Here is an 18682-nt window from a genome sequence, read left to right as displayed (position 1 = left end):
CTCCACACCAAATCTTAGATCCCCAAGGAATTTGAGAGCATTTGAGAGAAGTTGTCTGATCAAGTGATAGATCCACTCCTTCCCCTTCTTTGCACCAAAGGAATTCGTGATTTGAGCAAGTCTTGAGCTTTTCCCATCGTTCTTGTTACTCTTGGAGGTTGGAGACTCCTAGGTGGTAGGAGTCTTTCGGAGAGGAATCGACCATTGTGGTTACCCCCGAAATGGTTTGTGAGGGTTTGGAGACCATCCCAAGGTCTACCACTAGTGGTTGAGAAACGTCTCCGTAGTGTTGTCTCAAAGGGAGAATAGGGCGAGCCTTCGTGGCATTGGTGCCCCTTCGTGGTAACATCCACCTCTCTAACGGTGACGTAGCTTCCTCCAAGGAAGTGAACATCGGAATACACCCTTGTCTCCCGGAGTTGCGGTTATTCCTAACCCTAACTCTTTACTTGTGGTTACTTGTCTCTTAGCACTTACTTATATCATATTGTGCTTGCCTACTTACATACTTGTGTTACTTGTTTATCTTACTTAGCTCTTAGCGTCACACTTGCAAATTTTAGGCTCACTTTCATATTCCGCATTATTGCCTAAAATTGCTAAGTAACAATTAAAATTTGCAATTGTACCTATTCACCCCCCTCTAGGTTCATTTCGATCCTTTCAAATGCAGCAAAGCGCAACCAGGGTTCCAGCTCGGTGCGGTGACTGCTGTAGCTTGCCGCGACCATGGATCCAAATGTTGTGGTGACCATTGTAGCTCTGCACAGCCACAAACTTCTTCGTGAACGATTGTAGCAAAAACTGGCACTGGTTCCAGCAAACCAAAAAAACGGTGGTAGCAAAAATTACAAATTGAACAATGTTCCAACAAATAAAAAATGCCGGTGGTAGCAAAAAATGAAGCTCGCTCCAGCAAACCAAAATGCCGGTGGTAGCAAAAAGGCAAAATCGGGCGCTAGTTCTAGGAAACCCAAAGCACCGGCGGTAGCAAAAAATGGTGATGCTTCCAGCAGAAAAATAAACGGTTGTAGCAAAAAAAAAGCAAAACTAGCTGGTGGTTGCTGCTTTCCCCGACAGTGGTTGTAGCTTTCAACGCCGCGGTTCCAGCTCCGTGTAGAGGTGGTTGCAACTTTCTGCATCGATGGTCACCGTGGCCGGCTTCGGAGAGTTGTAGTAGTGGTGACACCAGTTGTAGCAGGGGCTACACCGGTTGCAGCATCGCGCTAACTGTTTGTAGCATCGCTCGAGCCGATGCCCGATGGTCTCAGGATGTTGTGCCGCTCGGAGCAGCTCTCATGGTTAGGGACGGCTCATAGCAGCGCCCCCATGGCTTCGACCTCGTAGCAGCATGCTTCACCTTGCGACCTCACTGCACCGCGCCGTCGCTTCCAATGCAGACACACCTGAGCGGGATGGGAAGGTGGGGGATGGTGGACTGAGAAGAGATGGTGGTGGGAGCCGGGGAGAAGCTCGGATGAGGAAAACGATGGTGGTGAATTTGATGGGTGAGCGACAGGATAAGGATGCTTGGTAGCAACTGGATAAGGAAAGAGAGGGACACGTTCGTGGCTCCGTGCGAAGAAAGGGAAGAGTGGGCTAGCACAAGGCAACAAGAGTGGAAGGAAGCCGGCCCAATTTCTAGCCGGTCGCCCGGCGTTAAACGTTTCCCTTTACAATTAGATAGGAAGTCCCAGGTTCGAATCGCAGCACTGGAGGTCTCTTTTCTCTTTTTTGGAAAAACAGAAGAAAAACAAGTTAGATGGGCCGGCCCAGCAAGGACAGGGGGTGTGCGCCCGTTTGCAGATAGTACTGGGCGCAGAGGGCGCCGAATAGGATTTAGCCATCTACATATACTCTTGCCTCAAAAAAATATACTCTTGCCTAAAAAAAACACGGCGGCGGCGGCTGAACTTGTATCTTTTCCCCTCTGCAACGAGAAGGGCATCCTGGCTGGGGTCACCAACGGCACGGCGGCGGCTGAACTTGTATCTTTTCCCCTTTCTGTACACCTTCCTCCTCAAGACTCCCTCGAATCGCTACTGAGAAGAATTCCTCTGTAAGCTTGTGAGACAGTGAGTTGGTCCCTAACACTGTCACGGCAACACGCACTGACGTACGCACCCATCTGTATAACTAACTTGGCATTCTCGCCGATCCCTACGCCACGCCAAACAAGAGCGTTGTGCTGTATTCGCCAACGAGGGCGGCAAGGGGAGCGCCGGCCGGCCGGCCGGCCGAGTAGTTTACTCGATCGTGGTTCCGTCCAAACGCCAAAACTAGACGACAAATCAAGCCATGTCCATCAGCCCCCGGCCTCCCCGACGCTACCAACTGGAGTAGCAGCCGTTTCTATCTGTCACTATATAGCACACCTGCCCTTGTTGCCTCAACACATTTCTCCTAACTTGGTAGTTACTACCCAAAACCCTAGAAGCTCCGAACAAACACCGACTCGTAACTTTTGAAAGCAGAATATGGAGGGAGGGGACTTCCACAAGAGCGGCTCGCCAGAGGATACCGGCGGGTCAAGGCGGGCGCCGGCATACTACGAGTGCAGTTTCTGCAAGAGGGGGTTCACCAACGCGCAGGCGCTCGGCGGGCACATGAACATCCACCGCAAGGACCGCGGTGGCAGCGGAGGCAAGTCTCGTGGGGCTGCGCCGCCGGCTGCCGGCCAGCAAGACGGTGCCGGTGGGAATCAGGCTCACTTGGGGCTTACCTTGGGAAGGGATGGGGACAGCAGGGAGGACGTGGACTTGGAGCTCCGGCTTGGCCACTACCCTTACAACTAGCAAGCCGGCCGGCCGGCCATATAGATCATTAATGTTTGTTAACTGCTTGGAGGATTAATTAGCTATACGGTACTCGCCAGTACTGATTTGGTAGGTCATTTCGTACTTTCTTTGCTGTTTTATTTGATTTCGAATTTGGTTAATTTGTTGTAGTTTGCCACTAGGTATACGAATGAAAGTAATGGATCAGAGTATATGACCAATAATCGAGGACGCTGATGTGTGATTTTTCGTGTAAATATGCACCTCGAATGGGGCCATCGATGAGTGATGTTGTATATATAGACTTACTTATTTTTTGTGAATCACATAAGAAGTAGGAGGCGGACGAATGGCTCTCGCAGGCGCAGCACCCTGATACCTCCGAGGAAAACCCTAGATCAATTCATCGCATGATGGCGGCATTAATGCGTCGTTACCCCCTTGGGGGCGGCATTCTTGGAGATGCACTCGGGTTCGAGGGCCCAGCGGATGGCTTCTTCGATGAAGCGGTGTCTCTTTCTACATATTCATGGTGACGGCTCTTGGCGGCATGGAGCAGCGGAGGCTTGACGTCAGATGTGTGGTGATGGACACGTGCAAGTGGTCGACACTGTCTGGCGTCGTGGTGGCGTCGGCGGCAGCTAGATCGGGCAAGGTTGATGCAGCAGCATAGCTCTGAAGATGGATTGCTAGCAAGTGGCTGCGGTGGCCTCATACCCGGTGTTAGAATAAATCCAAGGCATACCGTTGATCATCCGAGGACCAAGCAATCACACGAGCACAACACCGAGATTTGTTAACGAGGTTCACCGATATGGCTACATCCCCGGGGCCTGACTATGGGTGCTCCTCCCCATGACACTGCTACAATACCGCACCAGGTCGCCCTGGACGCCGGCACATGCCGCCAGCTTCCCCTGTGTTCCTGTGCTATTATGTTGGCATAGGTTACATCGTGTGTCTACCCCCGCTATATATGAGAGGCCTAGGATACAAGTGTCCTACTAGGACATGACTCCACATCCTATGTAAACACAATACAACTACAAATCCAACTGTAACCTATCTTGTACAATAATATTCGACACAACTCTAACACCCGGCAAGCGTCCTGATTGAGAAGCACGCCGGACTGGTGGGTTCCCATACCCGGCAGGCGTCCTGGTTGGGATCTCAGGTCTTACATGTTAGGTCTGGCTACGATGTCTGTTTGGTATTAGGCCCAGGCTATCAGCGCCCCTTCATCAATTGGATAGGTGTAGCGACAATTGTTGCTTGGACAGTGGCTTTAGTCTTACTATTGTATGACTTTGTAAGGTCTTGTGAAAATAATTAATACAGTGGCCGCATGCATTGCCCAGATGCAAAGGCCGGGGGTCATCCTCCTTTTCTAAAAAACTGCGTTAGTGAGTTCCTGCATTAAGATGCATGCCTGCATTTAAAGCTTAATGAATTTGTCGGTTACGGGTACATATCCAATACACAATGATACACGGTGGTCTACTCTTCTGTGCACACAGAGTCAATATTCTCAATTAATGTCATCTGCATTTGCATGCAAAAAGGTGCATCTGTCAGTTATAAATGTTGCAATTAATATGACATTAGTGTTGGATGGAGATGACGCATTTCAATTTTCATTCCAAAGAAGAACACATTAGGTGAGAAATGACGCATTTCAATTTTCATTCCAAAGAAGAACACATTACTCCCTCCTTCCACGAATAAGTGTACATCTAGTTTTTGTCTTAAGTCAAAGTTTTAAAACTTTGACCAATTTTCTAGAAAAAAGTAAAAGCATTTATGACACTAAATTAGTATCACTAGATCCGCTTTGAAATGTACTTTGACAATATACCAATTTGATGTCATATATGTTACTACTATATTCTATAAAGTTAGTCAAAATTCTAAAACTTTGACTTAGAACAAAATTAGATGTACACTTATTCATGGACGGAGGGAGTAGGTGAGAAGCCGGTACTAGTACTAGTTGATGGTATCACAAACACGAGTTAGACTCCTTCGAGCGGGGTTTTGTCCCAGATAAACCAAATACATAAGTTCTAAACCATGTTATCTATTTCTAATGCATATGCACCCAAGTATTGTATTATTCTTTTAGGTTAAACCCTGTTATCTCTTTCTAAGGCATATCGTTTCAAGTACTATTCTTTTAGATTACTATGATCTCTTATGGGGCATGTAGGCTGTTTAGTGTTAATTCATAATTGATAGAAGGATTTAATGCTAAACCGCTAATGGGTGATGGATGAAAGATGAGTTTGTACCTATCTCTCCCCCCCCCCCCCCAAACACCACACCCCCCCCCCCCACGCGAAGGGCGCAGCCTCGCCGCCAAATACTCTGCATTAATACAGTGGCCGCATGCATTGCCCAGATGCAAAGGCCGGGGGTCATCCTCCTTTTCTAAAAAAACCGCGTTAGTGAGTTCCTGCATTAAGATGCACTACGGGAAACAGGTAATTTGCCGTCAGGGAGATACAGACGGCAAAGGCCAAATTACTGACGGCAAAGGCTTTGCCGTCAGCCAGCTGACGGCGAACTCAGACGGCAACGTTTAATCGGCGAAGAGGTACTTTGCCGTCAGCAATCATCGGGCAGACGGAAAAGACTTTGCCGTCAGCCAATCTTAGTCTTTGCCATCAGCACAAAAATAACAAACGGCAAAAATCACGATTCTTTGCCATCAAACTACTTTACAGACAGCAAAACACGATTTTTTGCCATCAGCCAACCTACTTTACAGACAGCAAAGTATTTTTTTTTCTAATTTAACAAATTGGCAGGACACTTCAATATCAAAATATTATAACATTCTTTATAGTTGGATTTACACAACAAATTTACCATAATCAATTCCTAGGACACCTGAACATATTTTTTTTCCAGCTACAACATTGTTTTTGAGATAGCTCACCATCCATTCTGAATGGTTTTTACTGCTACAACATTGTTTATAGATCGATTTACACAACAAATTTACAAACCTGAACATCAACGTTTCCCATAATTGATTTACAAAACTCTGCTACAACATTCTTTACAGATAATTTTACAGAGAGAGGGCTCGGGTGCGCCGGGGAGGAACTCCAGAGCCCTGCTGCAAGACCGCACCGGGCGCGGTTCTCCTGGCGTGGGGTAGCGCCCGTCGGCAGGCGCCCCGCGCGCCGTAACCGAAGGGGGATGAGCGGACACGAGGCGGAGGCGGGCGGAGAAGCAGGCAGAGGTTGCGGACGACACTCCGCGGCGCGTGGCGCTCGGACGCGGACGGAGGCGGGCTACACACTGAGGCAAGCACATGCAGCGCGACCGGTGGGTGGCGCACGGCGGAGGTAGGCGGCGCGCGGTCGCGGGTGGCGTGCCGAGGCGGGCACAGGCAGCGGCGACCCGTGGCATGGGGGAACGCGGGCGACGGCGTGCGCGGACGCGGGAGGAGGCAGGCGGCGCTCGGCGGCACGCGGACGCAAGTGGCGCTCGGCGCGCGCGGACGCGGCAGCCTGTGGAGGCGGGGTGCCGTGCATCGAGCGAGAGAGAGAGAGGTGTGGGCAGAGGAGAGGACAGAGATGAACGAGGGGAGAGGATAAGGCAGGGGCCAGCGGGTGGTGGTGGGCCAGCGGGTGGGGGCGTGGGTGGGTGGGTCGGGGCGCGCATGGTGCGAGGGAGGGGCTTGTGCGGGCGGCGCAGATCGTGCCATGTCACCGATCCACGAGATGGATCCGCGTGCTGTGTTTCTTCTTTGCCGTCTGTCTTTTTATTTACAGACGGCAAAGTGTTCGCTTTGCCATCTGTAAATAAAAAGACAGACGGCAAAAAACTTTGCCATCTGTTTTTTTATTCACAGACAACAAAGTGTTTATTTTGCCGTCTGTCTTTTTTTTGCCATCTGTTTTTTTATTTACACAAGGCAAAGTGCTCACTTTGCCGTCTATAAGTAAGAAAACAAACGGCAAAGCATATTTTGCCATCTGTAAGTAAAACGACAGACGGCAAAGTATGCTTTGCCGTTAGACGTTCTTTGCCGTCAGCAGCTGCCGGCAAAATTAGTCTTTGCCGTCTGTCTCGACAAAAATCTGACGGCAAAGAACAATACTGACGGCAAATTTTCTGTTTCCTGTAGTGATGCCTGCATTTAAAGCTTAATGAATTTGTCGGTTACGGATACATATCCAATACATGATGATACACGGTGGTCTACTCTTCTGTGCACACAGAGTCAATATTCTCAATTAATGTCATCTGCATTTGCATGCAAAAAGGTGCATCTGTCAGTTATAAATGTTGCAATTAATATGACATTAGTGTTGGATGGAGATGACGCATTTCAATTTTCATTCCAAAGAAGAACACATTAGGTGAGAAGCCGGTACTAGTACTAGTTGATGGTATCACAAACACGAGTTAGACTCCTTCGAGCGGGGTTTTGTCCACACACACATACACCCCACCGACACTGGAAGGTAGCAGATCTTGCGAAATGGCCAAACACTCCATGTCCATTTTAACAGGACCAACAGGAAGCTGTCTCATGAATCTTACTTGGGGCTTTGTTTGGAATTGGAGCCAACTCGAGAGTTCCTTCTCTTGGCCAGCCAAATACTCTGCATTTTCGTATCTAGTAAGGCCTACGGAGGGGCAAGTGATTTCGTCCTTAGAGTCACGCATATGAGAACACAATTCTCAATATCCAGGAAGATACCATTATCTCCATTTTTTCATAGAAAAAGAGCGGGAACTACATTGACGCCCTGACTAAATGGTATAGACAAAATGTCGGCAAGCTAATGAAGAAGGACGATATTGCAATTAAGGTGCATGCAAGGATGTTCCATTCTCTCTCATATATATGTCTTAAGTATAAAAAGTTCGCATTTTAATTTTCTTAGTGATTTATATGCTTCATATCCTTACACTTGAATTCTGTTTTTTTTGTTTTTTATAATTATTTGAAATCATGGTAAAAAGGCCTTTCAAACAAGGGTGATATCGGATATATTTAAAACTCATTCATATTTAGTAAGATTGAAACAAAATTCGCAAGTGATAACAACTATTAAAAATGATTTTATATTATTCCAAAAATGATTTATGTGGTGTGAAAATAACTAAAATATATATTAATATTTTTCTAAAATAGAGTTAAATAACTGAAATATGTATTCAGTTACATTTAAAATAATGTAATGTTTATTAAACTGATTTCAAATATGACCGAAACACAAATTAAACTACTTCAAATATATCAAAAAACTTAAAACAAAAATTTTATTTCAAAGATAATACTCGTAAAAAATTGGAAAAGCAATAATAGAATGCATGTGAATTAATGGGAGTGAGAGCACGGGAGAGGCCTACATGCAAGTGTCGTTTCTTGTTGTCCCACCCACTTGCGCCAAGACTCTCCGAAAGTTGGCATGAGCAGGCTGCAGCGGCCGTCACTCCATGGGCCGACCACCTGCATGCCAGGCCTAACCAACATAATGTACTTTTGTGGGCTTCTGGTGCAGTGTGCGATCGCTGCAGGCCTGCAGCAGAAGGAAGCATGAGACGCAGGATCCGTTGGTTTTGTCCCACCTCGCCTGGGAAAGAGGATAAGGGATGGGACTCAGCTACATAAGACTGTGGGGTGCGGAGCTGTAAAACTCACACAGCTGCGTGGTGAGCACAAAGCGAACTATTCTTTCGCCTTTTACTAAAGAATACCGTGTGCATGTCACATTAAGCAGCATACACTAATTTTTAAAGGGTGTTTTCTCCTTGTGAGAAGGCCCCACCAATACAGAATTTAAAAGATTTGTGACTTATTTTCAGACAAATGCTTGTCAAAAGGTGTATTTTCTCCCATTGAGATGGCCCCAACAATGCTGAATTTAATTGTGGTACCTAATTCAGGCAATTGCCTGAATCACTAGGTGCATGTTAGGTACCTAATTCAGACAAATGCTTGTAAGCGACTAGCGCTCCATGCCATTTGAAAATGATACCAGTAGGTACAGTTTCAAACAAACAGTACATCTCCTGCTGGCTGCTGCAACCAGGTAAGCAGTACTCTTTCCGTTTGAGACGTTGGCTTTTAACTCGTTTTTCAGATAACTAAATTAAGGAAAATCATATACTGGAAGATGTTTGTGTATGATACACACGAAGCTGCAAATGTCACAACAAATATAACTATTTGGTCCCTATGAGAGAAGACAAAAGGATCTTGCATTATGATCTTGGAGTGTCTTTTCTTGCACAGCTAATTCTACTTCTCGTCGCAAGATTTAGGCACACGAGTCTTGCTGTCATTTGCTCCAGTGTTTGTTTCTTGGTCTTTGCCAAAATATATCCGAACATCGGTTTAGGTTCAACCACCTCGAATAGTTTCATAGAGACAGTATATGATCTACCAACTGATCGACTGCCAGCTGGGTAGACCCAGCGTTCTTCAGAGACTCCATTGATTTGGTCTTAAGCTCCTTTGCCCTTTTCCTCATCGTTGCGCCGTCTCCCAGTTCCATCAACCTCACAACGGCGTGATCAACCTTGCCCCCATTCTTGCTTACCCATCAGTACAATTTCCGGTTGTTTGTGTGCTGGAGCTCAAATTAGCTCGGAGGAACAGTAAAATCCAAAAAGAAGATTTTTTTTGGTGCAAAAATTGACAAATGTTTTGAGTGCTCATAAAATTTCACCATGAAATGGCACTCATGGAAGTCGTGCAAAAAAAAATTTGATGCTTCAAAAGTGTTATTCTTGAAAGTATTTGGGAGTGTTGATATTGATTATTTTGCTCCAAATTCCATGAATGTCACTTTATGATGAAAGTTTGCAAGCACTGAAAACATTTGCCAAAGTTTGGCACAAAAAAAAAATCAACTTTTGTCATTTTTTTGAATTTTACTATTCATCGCGAGCTCAAATGAGCTCGCGAGGAGAGGATGACTTTTGAGCTTGAAGTCTCTAGACTGGCATTAGAAGATTCTTTACAAGATTGGATTTTTCTTTGGTGCTATCCAATGGATGGATTTCACGTTCGGGCATTAATTTGTCCATTTACTGATCAAAATAAGTCACTAAATCTTGGTAATACATAGTACCTGTGAATTATTATTTTAGAACAGAGGTACTAGGATCCAGAAGAAGATTTATCTTTGTATATGTGATGTGTTTATCGTTGATGATGGATCACTTGAAACGATGATTTTTTGCGATAATAAAGGCACTTTTTATTAACTCAAATGTAGCATCTAGAGGATACAAATCACTTGAAACAATGATGCCCATTGGAACGAAATCCGCATCACACCATGGGAAGGATATGGCTTGGTATTGTGGTACTTAACGCTAACCATGCACTTGATGCCTTGATGGTTGAGCTGGCTAGTCTCCAATTAATATTGCTCATCCACACATGAGTTGTACCATGCAAAGAAAAGGGAGGAAAATAACAAGGAAAGTATGGCCAATACATATTAAGCTCATATCAAGATGGCTCGAAGGCAGGAGTTCACCTTGGTAAAATTCTGTTGAGCTTGCCTCGCAAGAACTTGGTGAGTCCAAGTGTGGGGTACAAAACACCCATTATAATTCATCCATATATAACTTTCTAGAGCTTGTTTTGTCAAATCACGGTGAGTGAAAGTTGACAAGTCGTCGTTTGAGCCTAACATGTATAAGATAAAGATAAAGCAAACAATGTGTTCGCATGATAGTACCAAACATGTGCGTTATATTATACAGTGTCTGTGCATGGCATATGTCATGACGCCTTGCATTGTTATTGTTGAGTGTACCCATCACTGAGTTTAGAACAAGTATAATAGCAGGTTTGTAGCCCGCTTATGTGGCACCTTTACCTATGCAGAGGAGAGACATGAAAAGTAAAGGGAGTGGACTCTCACACAATAGTTTGTGTCTACATATGCTCCTAGGAAAATACAATAAATATGAAGAAAGAGAAATAAAGAAGGTGGAGAAAGGTAGTATTCTTATAGCCAAATTTATAGCAAACCTTATTATACGAGTGATTTATAGCCTTACATTTTTTGCGAAAAAGACTCAAATATATTATAAAGGTCCACTAGAAGTACCAAGCATCCCAAACACAATAAAAATTACATCGGGGTATCTGGACCACCGAACAACTACTATCGTCGTCGTCGTCAGAATGAGCTGTCGGCGCTCCGATGTTGCCACTCTCATACCGAGGTCGGCCTGACCTTGTCGTTGACACCCGGGAAGTCTTCATGCATGTTCCCAAAGGACCGGCGCCCTACAGCCGTAGCCATCGCCGTTGAACCCTTGAATTGATCCAAAGAACCCGTCACTAAATCTCATTGGCGAGTATGCATGACAAGAAATCCTAGCCCCTCTCTCCTGGGGATCTGGAAAAATCTATACTGAACTTGAGAAGGATCGAAATCTGAAAGACTGACTCAATGAAAAAGTGTCGTCATCCGTCCAACGGTCCAAGCACCGTTCATATGAGCACAAAAAAAACCTAACATTTATACTAGCCACCGGCCGCCGGAGTGGCTAACACAGGAGAAGTGAATCCATGGGCTCCAACAGATATCAAAGCGAGCAAGGCTTTGCCCCAGACACCTTGCGAGAGAGGAAAAAAAGATTTAGGGAAAAAGTACACTTGTTAATGATAGTTTTATCATATAGCCAACAATTGGTTATACTATTGGCCATGCTTTTATGCTGCCGCCGGTGAAGTGCAATTTTGACTATCGAGGCAACAATTTGTGACCTTCTGTTTTTGTTATTGTTGTGTTGAGAGGTGGTTTGAGCATGCTATTTACAGAACAATAGTTGATAAATGGTTGGTTCAGTGAAATGGACGCATGTGACGCCAGCTTGGTATGATCTTTATTGTCTTCCAGGCCTTAAAAACTACCCCCCTCTATTTACAAATATAATATATTTTGGATATTTCTACATGGACTGCATGCGAACTGAAATGAGTGAACAAACACACTAAAAACATGTTTATATAAATCTAATTTATAAAAAAAAATTAGAACATCTAATATTCGTGAACGGAGGCAGTACTAATTTGCCATGGCCTTAAAAACTACTACTTATTTAATTTGCCATGCATTGCCATGCATGCAAATTCTATACTAACTTGCATCGGGCTTGCCTGCGCCCCGGCGTGCGCCCATCTGTGCGCCGCTGACACGCGTCACCCATCCATGCCTCCTCCTCTCGTGGCCCTTTTTAGCCGCAGAAAAAAAAACCCGAAATACCCATCGACTAGTACACCGCTGCCCCGTCGTATTCCTCACCTCTTTCACTTCCCGTAGAAAAAATGCTACTGTAGTACTACTGCCTTCTTTCCCCTCGAGAACTCAGACATGGAACAAGCATGGAGGACGGAGAGGATGAAGCCGTCGGATGTCCTCCCCCTGCAGCTGCGCCCCTTTCCCTCTCACCGGATGGCAATTCCCCCCGCCGGTGGCCTCATCCTTGTCTCGCCGGACGCGCAGCGGATCACCAGCTCGAGCGCTCCGTCCCGGACATGGAGGAGCTGGATCCTGGGAGCTGAGCTCCGCGACGCGCCTGACCAGCTCGAGCGCTCCAGCCCGGGACCGGGAGGAGGTGGATCCTGGGTGGCGCAGCTGCCTCAATTAGCTCGAGCGTGGCAACCCGTACCCGTACATGGAGGCGGTGGATCCCGGGTGGCGCAGCCGCTGCCTTGAGCGTGCTGCAGGTCAGCCGGAGGCGGCAGACCTGGATGCTGGAAGCTCCTCCGGCTCGCGATGGAGTGCTCCGGCCGTTCGTTTGTCCGTTCGGAAGGATATTCAGCTCTACCTCCACGGCAGACACGACACATCCACACAGGTATACTCTCTTGTTGCTTTGTTGCTCTCGTGAGCTCTGATTTATTGCTTGTTTATAGAGGTAATCTGATTACTATCCCACGGGAGACAAGCACCAACTATGCTTATGTGCATAGAGATAATCTGATTACTATCACATTCAATCCATGGTGAATAACAAGTTAAAAGTAGTGTCAACTATGCATTTGATTAAATCGACTTCAATGCATAGGGATAATTGATCGATTTCTGTTTCAATCCATGGCCAATAACAAGAAAATTAGTGTCAACCATGACATTGATTAAATCGACTTCAATACACGAGACAAAAGTTTGTACACAACAAATTGAGTATCTTATGGAGCGAATGTGAGAAATCTTGTCTGGTGTGAGCAGTCATTTTTCGTTCGATCTGCCGTAAGCACGTAGGGTGATGACGGGGTAGGAAAGGTGGACCAAGATGGCAGAAGGACGGCAGTCACGCCATAGCTACAAATCGTTCATAGCAAATTTATTAACTTGGCTCCGGTTCATGGAAGAAGACTTGATTCTGCTCTGTCATCATAGTAGAGGTAGAGGTTCCAATGCTCTGTTGCTGCAGAGCTGAGTTGTGCAGTTGGAATTCAATGCATATGTGATTTTCTGGATGGCCCTATGTGCAGAAATGTAGCAAAGTTCAATGATGCAGAAGTTTCAAATGATAAAAAAAAAGTTGACAATGTAGAATGCTTATACCATTAGTGTATTGTATTGTTGGTATCCTGCCAGCATTCTTGGGTTCTGTGGCATCGAGATTGTATTTCCAAGTGACGATTGAATTGAAGGATTTAGCAATGGGTTGTACTGCAAGTACGGTGCAACCATTTGATTTGTCATAAACTCCAAATGACCCTATAAAAATGATAGATACATGTCAGTAAAAGTAAATTTTCTATGTGAAACAAGCAAGATCATTTTATACTCTCGATATGCTTTCAGGTTGTACTCGTAAAGAATCACTGGCCTTCTTTTTCTGCGTTGTTTTTGCTATCTCAAAGCCACCAGTTGGTTGCAGTGACATTGAGACTGTATTACCAAGTGATGGCTGCACTGAAGCATTTAGGAATGGGTTGTACTGTAGTTGCGGCACACCCATTTGATGTGCCATAGTTTCGAAATGACCCTATAAAAAGTGATTGATGAATGTTAGCAAAATTTATTTCTATGTGAAACAAGTGTGACAGTTTTATACCGTTGATGTGCTTGTAAGTTGTGCCTGTAGAGAATTGTTTGTCTTCTTTTTTGTTTTTCCTTTCACCAAGCCACAAGTGGGTTGTGGTGACATCAACATTGTTCCAAGTTATTCTGCTTTTGAAGCATTTCTCTCTCGTGGTTGTACTGCAATTGCGGTGCACCCATTTGATTTGTCAGAAGCTCCAAACGACCCTATAAAAAGTGATAGATAAATGTGAGTAAAATTAAATTTTCTATGTGAAACAAGTGGGACAGTTTCAGACCATTGATGTGCTTTCATGTTGAACTTGTAAAGGATCATTTTTCTTCTTTTTCTTCTTTGTTATTGCTTTCTCCAATCCACCAATGGGTCTTGCTGATCCTCGTGCAGTCTTCTCCTTCTCCTTAATACCTCTCGGCTTGGCAAGCCCCTCGTTGTGTTTTGAAACTCTACTAGAGTCGATAAGTGGACCTGCAACTATAAAGTGAAATGCAAGTCTTATACAAAACTGTATGCAATTAGTAGTACAATATATACCTTGTGAAACAGACGAGTTGCCCAAATCTGGATCAGGAGGGTCAGGATCAGTTCTTATTTTCAAGTGTTTCTCCACAGCTTGTGCTAGCTGCTCTGCGCATTTAGCAACCATATCATATGTTTCGTCGGATTCAGAGGCACGAGCAGCTATTTTCACAAACATTCTGCACAACTCCTTGTAGTAGTTTGACATTTTTGCTTTTCGATCCTCATGCAGATTGCGATTGCTTGTTATCTCTAGAACTTTGGCATCTATTGTCCACCTTTTCAATATATATTGTTCAGGGATATGCTTGATATTATTGATATCAAGTACCTTTAAGCAATGACGGCACAAAATTCCAGCGAATTCAAACTTCTTACAACTACAATTCACCTTTTGTTCATTTGGAGCAAATCTAACAACATGCTCACGTTTTGTGTCATGAAATTTTACCATATAAACCTTCTGCTCTGTATCACTGTCATCACAAAGGAATGTGTCATAGTTCAGGGTCAGAAGCACTTCCTCCTGAAATATCTTGAATATTGCTGGAGTATATGTAGTTACAGCTTGCCTTAATATATAGCTTGATTCTGCCTTCATCTTGGGAGTAGTTTGTGATGCCTTGAAGTCACACTTCACTTCTTCAAATCTTTTATCTGCAACAAGCCGTTCGAAATGCTCGAAAAAAGTAAGCATGTCATACTTAATACTGATGTAACGCTTCAGTTCATTGTTCATGCTTTCACTTCTTTGGGTAGTGCTCATGTGGGCAGAGAATGTATTTCTACCATACACTAGTGCCCACTGTTCCCTTTTCTCGAACAACCTTTGAAGCCATGTATTCTCACGTAGTCCATGCTTATCAAGCATATCATTCCATGCACTTATAAATTCTTCTTCTTCCTCTATGTCATAGATACAATGCTGGAAATCACTATTGAACTTCTTATATTCTGGAACAACTCCACCAAGGTGCTTGCAAGCATTTTGATTCATGTGCCACACACAAAGTCTATGGTGAGAGTGAGGTAGGACTTCACTGATTGCCTTGGCCATTGCTGCATCTTCATCAGTTAGAATTGTCTGTGGATGTTTCCCTGACATAACTTTTAGAAAAGTTCTAAAAAGCCAACCAAAACTTTCAGCAGTTTCATCATAGAGAAGTGCAGCACCAAACACAATAGTTTTCTTGTGATTATTCACCCCAACAATCAAACCAAATGGACGCCCATCATTTAGTTTCCTATATGTGGTGTCAAAGCTTATGACATCACCGAAAGTTGCATAGTCTGAGACCATTTTGGAGTCAGCCCAAAAAATATTAGTTATCAAATCGTCCTCATCTACTTGAATTGAATAAAAAAACTTGACATCTTCTGCTACCTTCTTCTCCATGTATTCTAACACTCCCCCTGTATCACCTTTCGCTGCTTGTAATGTTCTTTTCGAGTACAACCGATTTTTCATGTCTTGCGGGATAAAACCAAGGTTCTCCTGTCCACATGCTTCTTTGGCCATAAGATCAATAGTTGCTTTATTTGAAATGCCTACAGACTTTGCGACCTCTGCAGCCGCTATCTGTGCATCGGTAACTTTTCTGTGAGATCTCAAGTATTGGGCCATGGTTCCAGTAGCAAGAATGTGGTTATGTGTCTCCTCAAATTCATACACCTGATAAAATCCATTCCTAAGACTTATTTTCATATGTGCATTACATCCACATCGTGATTCAGGCCTACTATAACTGAATGTATCTTCTCTCTTATCTTCAGCTCGAGTTCCTAGTAGTTGAAAATATTGTCTTAGTGCATCTAAAAATTATTATACTCCAAACAAATTACAAGTGGTCAATACCTTGACGAGAACAGAAAAATGTCCTCTGTTGTATTGTATTAGAGTTCTTTACTTTATGCTTACTGCCTCTCCGGACGCTAAAACCCATAACTTCAGCATACTTGTTATAAAAGGAATAAGCCTCCTCATCAGATAAAAAATTCATTCCAATCTTTGGTACTCTTTCATTAATACGATCTTTCGCATTGGTAGCTGCGGTTTCTTGCACATCCTGTATCAATTAATATACATTTTTAGTTAATACACAGATGTATAACAACCATGTTTATTTGCATTGCAAGATGGAGACTAGAAAGATGAAAGGAGGATATGAAGAATACAAGTGAGAATCTCACTTTTGGTGTTTCTGATCCATTATCATCATGGTTCCCATGACCACTCCCTGGAGAAGCCATCAGGGAGGACAAGAAGATCCTTCTTCAATCTCTAGGTCGCTCCAGACTCGAGACGTTGCATCTGCTTGACGCCACTGATTGATGAATGATAAGAGTCTGCTAGTTGTTTCAGCAGTCTCTGTTAATCTTTATATTTTCTGATTGATTCCAATGCAGCAGCGTGAGATTTGGAGACAAGGATGCAGTCCTCTGTATCCCTGATTATTGGCGGGATTAAGAGATTTGATTTGACGGGATTAAGAGATCTGATTGGGTGGGATTATTTCCCTCCTTTTTGTATTCAGTTTTGGTGATCTGCAAGTATTACGGGTCCAAGTGAAAAGAGGTGAGGAATACGACGGGGCAGCGGTGTACTAGTCGACGGGTATTTCGGGGTTTTTTTTCTGCGGCTAAAAAAGGGCCACGGGAGGGGGAGGCATGGATGGGTGACGCGTGTCAGCGGCGCACAGATGGGCGCACGCCGGGCGCAGGCAAGCCCCGTCCCATGGTCGGTACAACCGCGTAACGTATATATCCTTTGGTTCCGATTAGAGTATCTTTGCTTGGTATGACTATCGTCAGCATCGGCCTAAAAGAACACTTGATTCACATGCATGCAATTTTATACAACTTCCTGCAAAAAAAGTTGTATTACTCCTTTGTCATTTCGGACTCTTTGTTCCATTGTGCATGTTGGAATTTATGTATATATGCGCGTTGTGTGCACCTTCGTTTGCAGAGAGTGGGATTAAACTCTTTTAAGGTTGTGTATCTTCTTGATATGAGGTGAGATTTACAACAACAAAGAAAAAACTTTCATGATCAAATAGAGTTCTATTTTTGTCATAATAAAAAAGCAGAGTAGAAAGCAAAAGGGACAGTTGCAAGTACAGACAATTGCATGGCACATTAAGTAGGGTGTTTAGGTCCTATGCGATAATGAGATCATGCCAAGACATAATATTATGTCGTAAGTTTGTGTAGCGTCGACCTGCGGGCTGCAATAAAAATAAGGATGTATAGTGCTACGCCGGCGTACCAACCATGCGTGCATTTCACTCTCCGGCCACTGAAACAAACCAAGTATAGTGGCGATCCCTGCTCTATAAATAGAGCGCATGCTCGAGTCCTCTCTCAACACAACAGCAACAAGAACACAAGGTCACGAGCTGCTCCCTAGATACTGCACTTCAGCCAGCCGCATCTCAAGCTCAAGGAGAGTTGCAATGACGACAATGCAAGCCCCAGCGGCATCTTCCAAGATCGTGCTCGTGATGCTCATGCTCGGCCTGGGCTTGGCGGGGGCCGCCGCCGACAGCAGCCGGAGGAGGCTCGTCTCCAGCAGCTCCGACGAGCCGTGCAAGCAGATGACGCTCTACCTCCACAACATCCTCTACAACGGCGTCAAACAACACCGCGCACGCGACCGCGGCGCCGGCCACCAAGCCGACGGACCTGAGCACATCGCACTGGAGCAACGGCACCTTCTTCGGCATGCTGGTGGTGTTCGACGACCTGGTCACGGAGGGGACGGCGCTGCCCGTCGGGGACGAGGAGCCGGCGGCGCGCGCGCAGGGTTTCTACTTCTACGACAAGAAGGAGTCGTACAACGCGTGGTTCACCTTCTCCCTCGTGTTCGACTCCAAGGCGTGCAAGGGCACCCTCAACCTCATGGGCGCCGACCTCATAGACGACGAGACGCGCGACCTCTCCGTCGTCGGCGGCACCGGCGACTTCTTCATGGCGCGTGGCATCGCCACCATCCGCACCGACGCCACCGAGGGCTACTTCTACTTCCGCCTCAAGATGGACATCAAGCTCTACGAGTGCCACGTCTGATCTGATAAGTTTTTTTTTGCGCGAAATTTTTTTAATCTATTCATCTTCAATCATGGTAGTACAACGAACACTAAAAATAATAAAAATTACATCCAGATCCGTAGACCACCTAGCGACGACAACAAGCACTGAAGCGAGCCGAAGGCGTGCCGCTGTCATCGCCCCTCCATCGCTGGAGCCGGGCAAACCTTGTTGTAGTAGACAGTCGGGAAGTCGTCGTGCTAAGGCCCCGTAGAACCAACGCACCAGAACAGCAACCGCCGCAGATG

General features: G+C 45.1%; 1 non-coding gene and 1 pseudogene across 1 annotated transcript; both read left to right on the top strand.

The window, feature by feature from the left end:
* Window positions 1-8447: 8447 nt before the first annotated feature.
* On the top strand, window positions 8448-8567 carry LOC125542006. The gene has a single exon (XR_007297791.1). It is a non-coding gene; the product is annotated as a U5 spliceosomal RNA (small nuclear RNA).
* Window positions 8568-17729: 9162 nt separating this feature from the next.
* Window positions 17730-18522, top strand: LOC125533614 (annotated as a pseudogene).
* Window positions 18523-18682: the final 160 nt, after the last annotated feature.

The sequence above is a fragment of the Triticum urartu genome, chromosome 2, assembly GCF_003073215.2.
Source record: "Triticum urartu cultivar G1812 chromosome 2, Tu2.1, whole genome shotgun sequence".
In the NCBI taxonomy this organism is placed as follows: Eukaryota; Viridiplantae; Streptophyta; class Magnoliopsida; order Poales; family Poaceae; genus Triticum; species Triticum urartu.
Note: the sequence above shows the minus strand (reverse complement) of the source record. Positions and strands in the feature narration are given on the sequence as shown.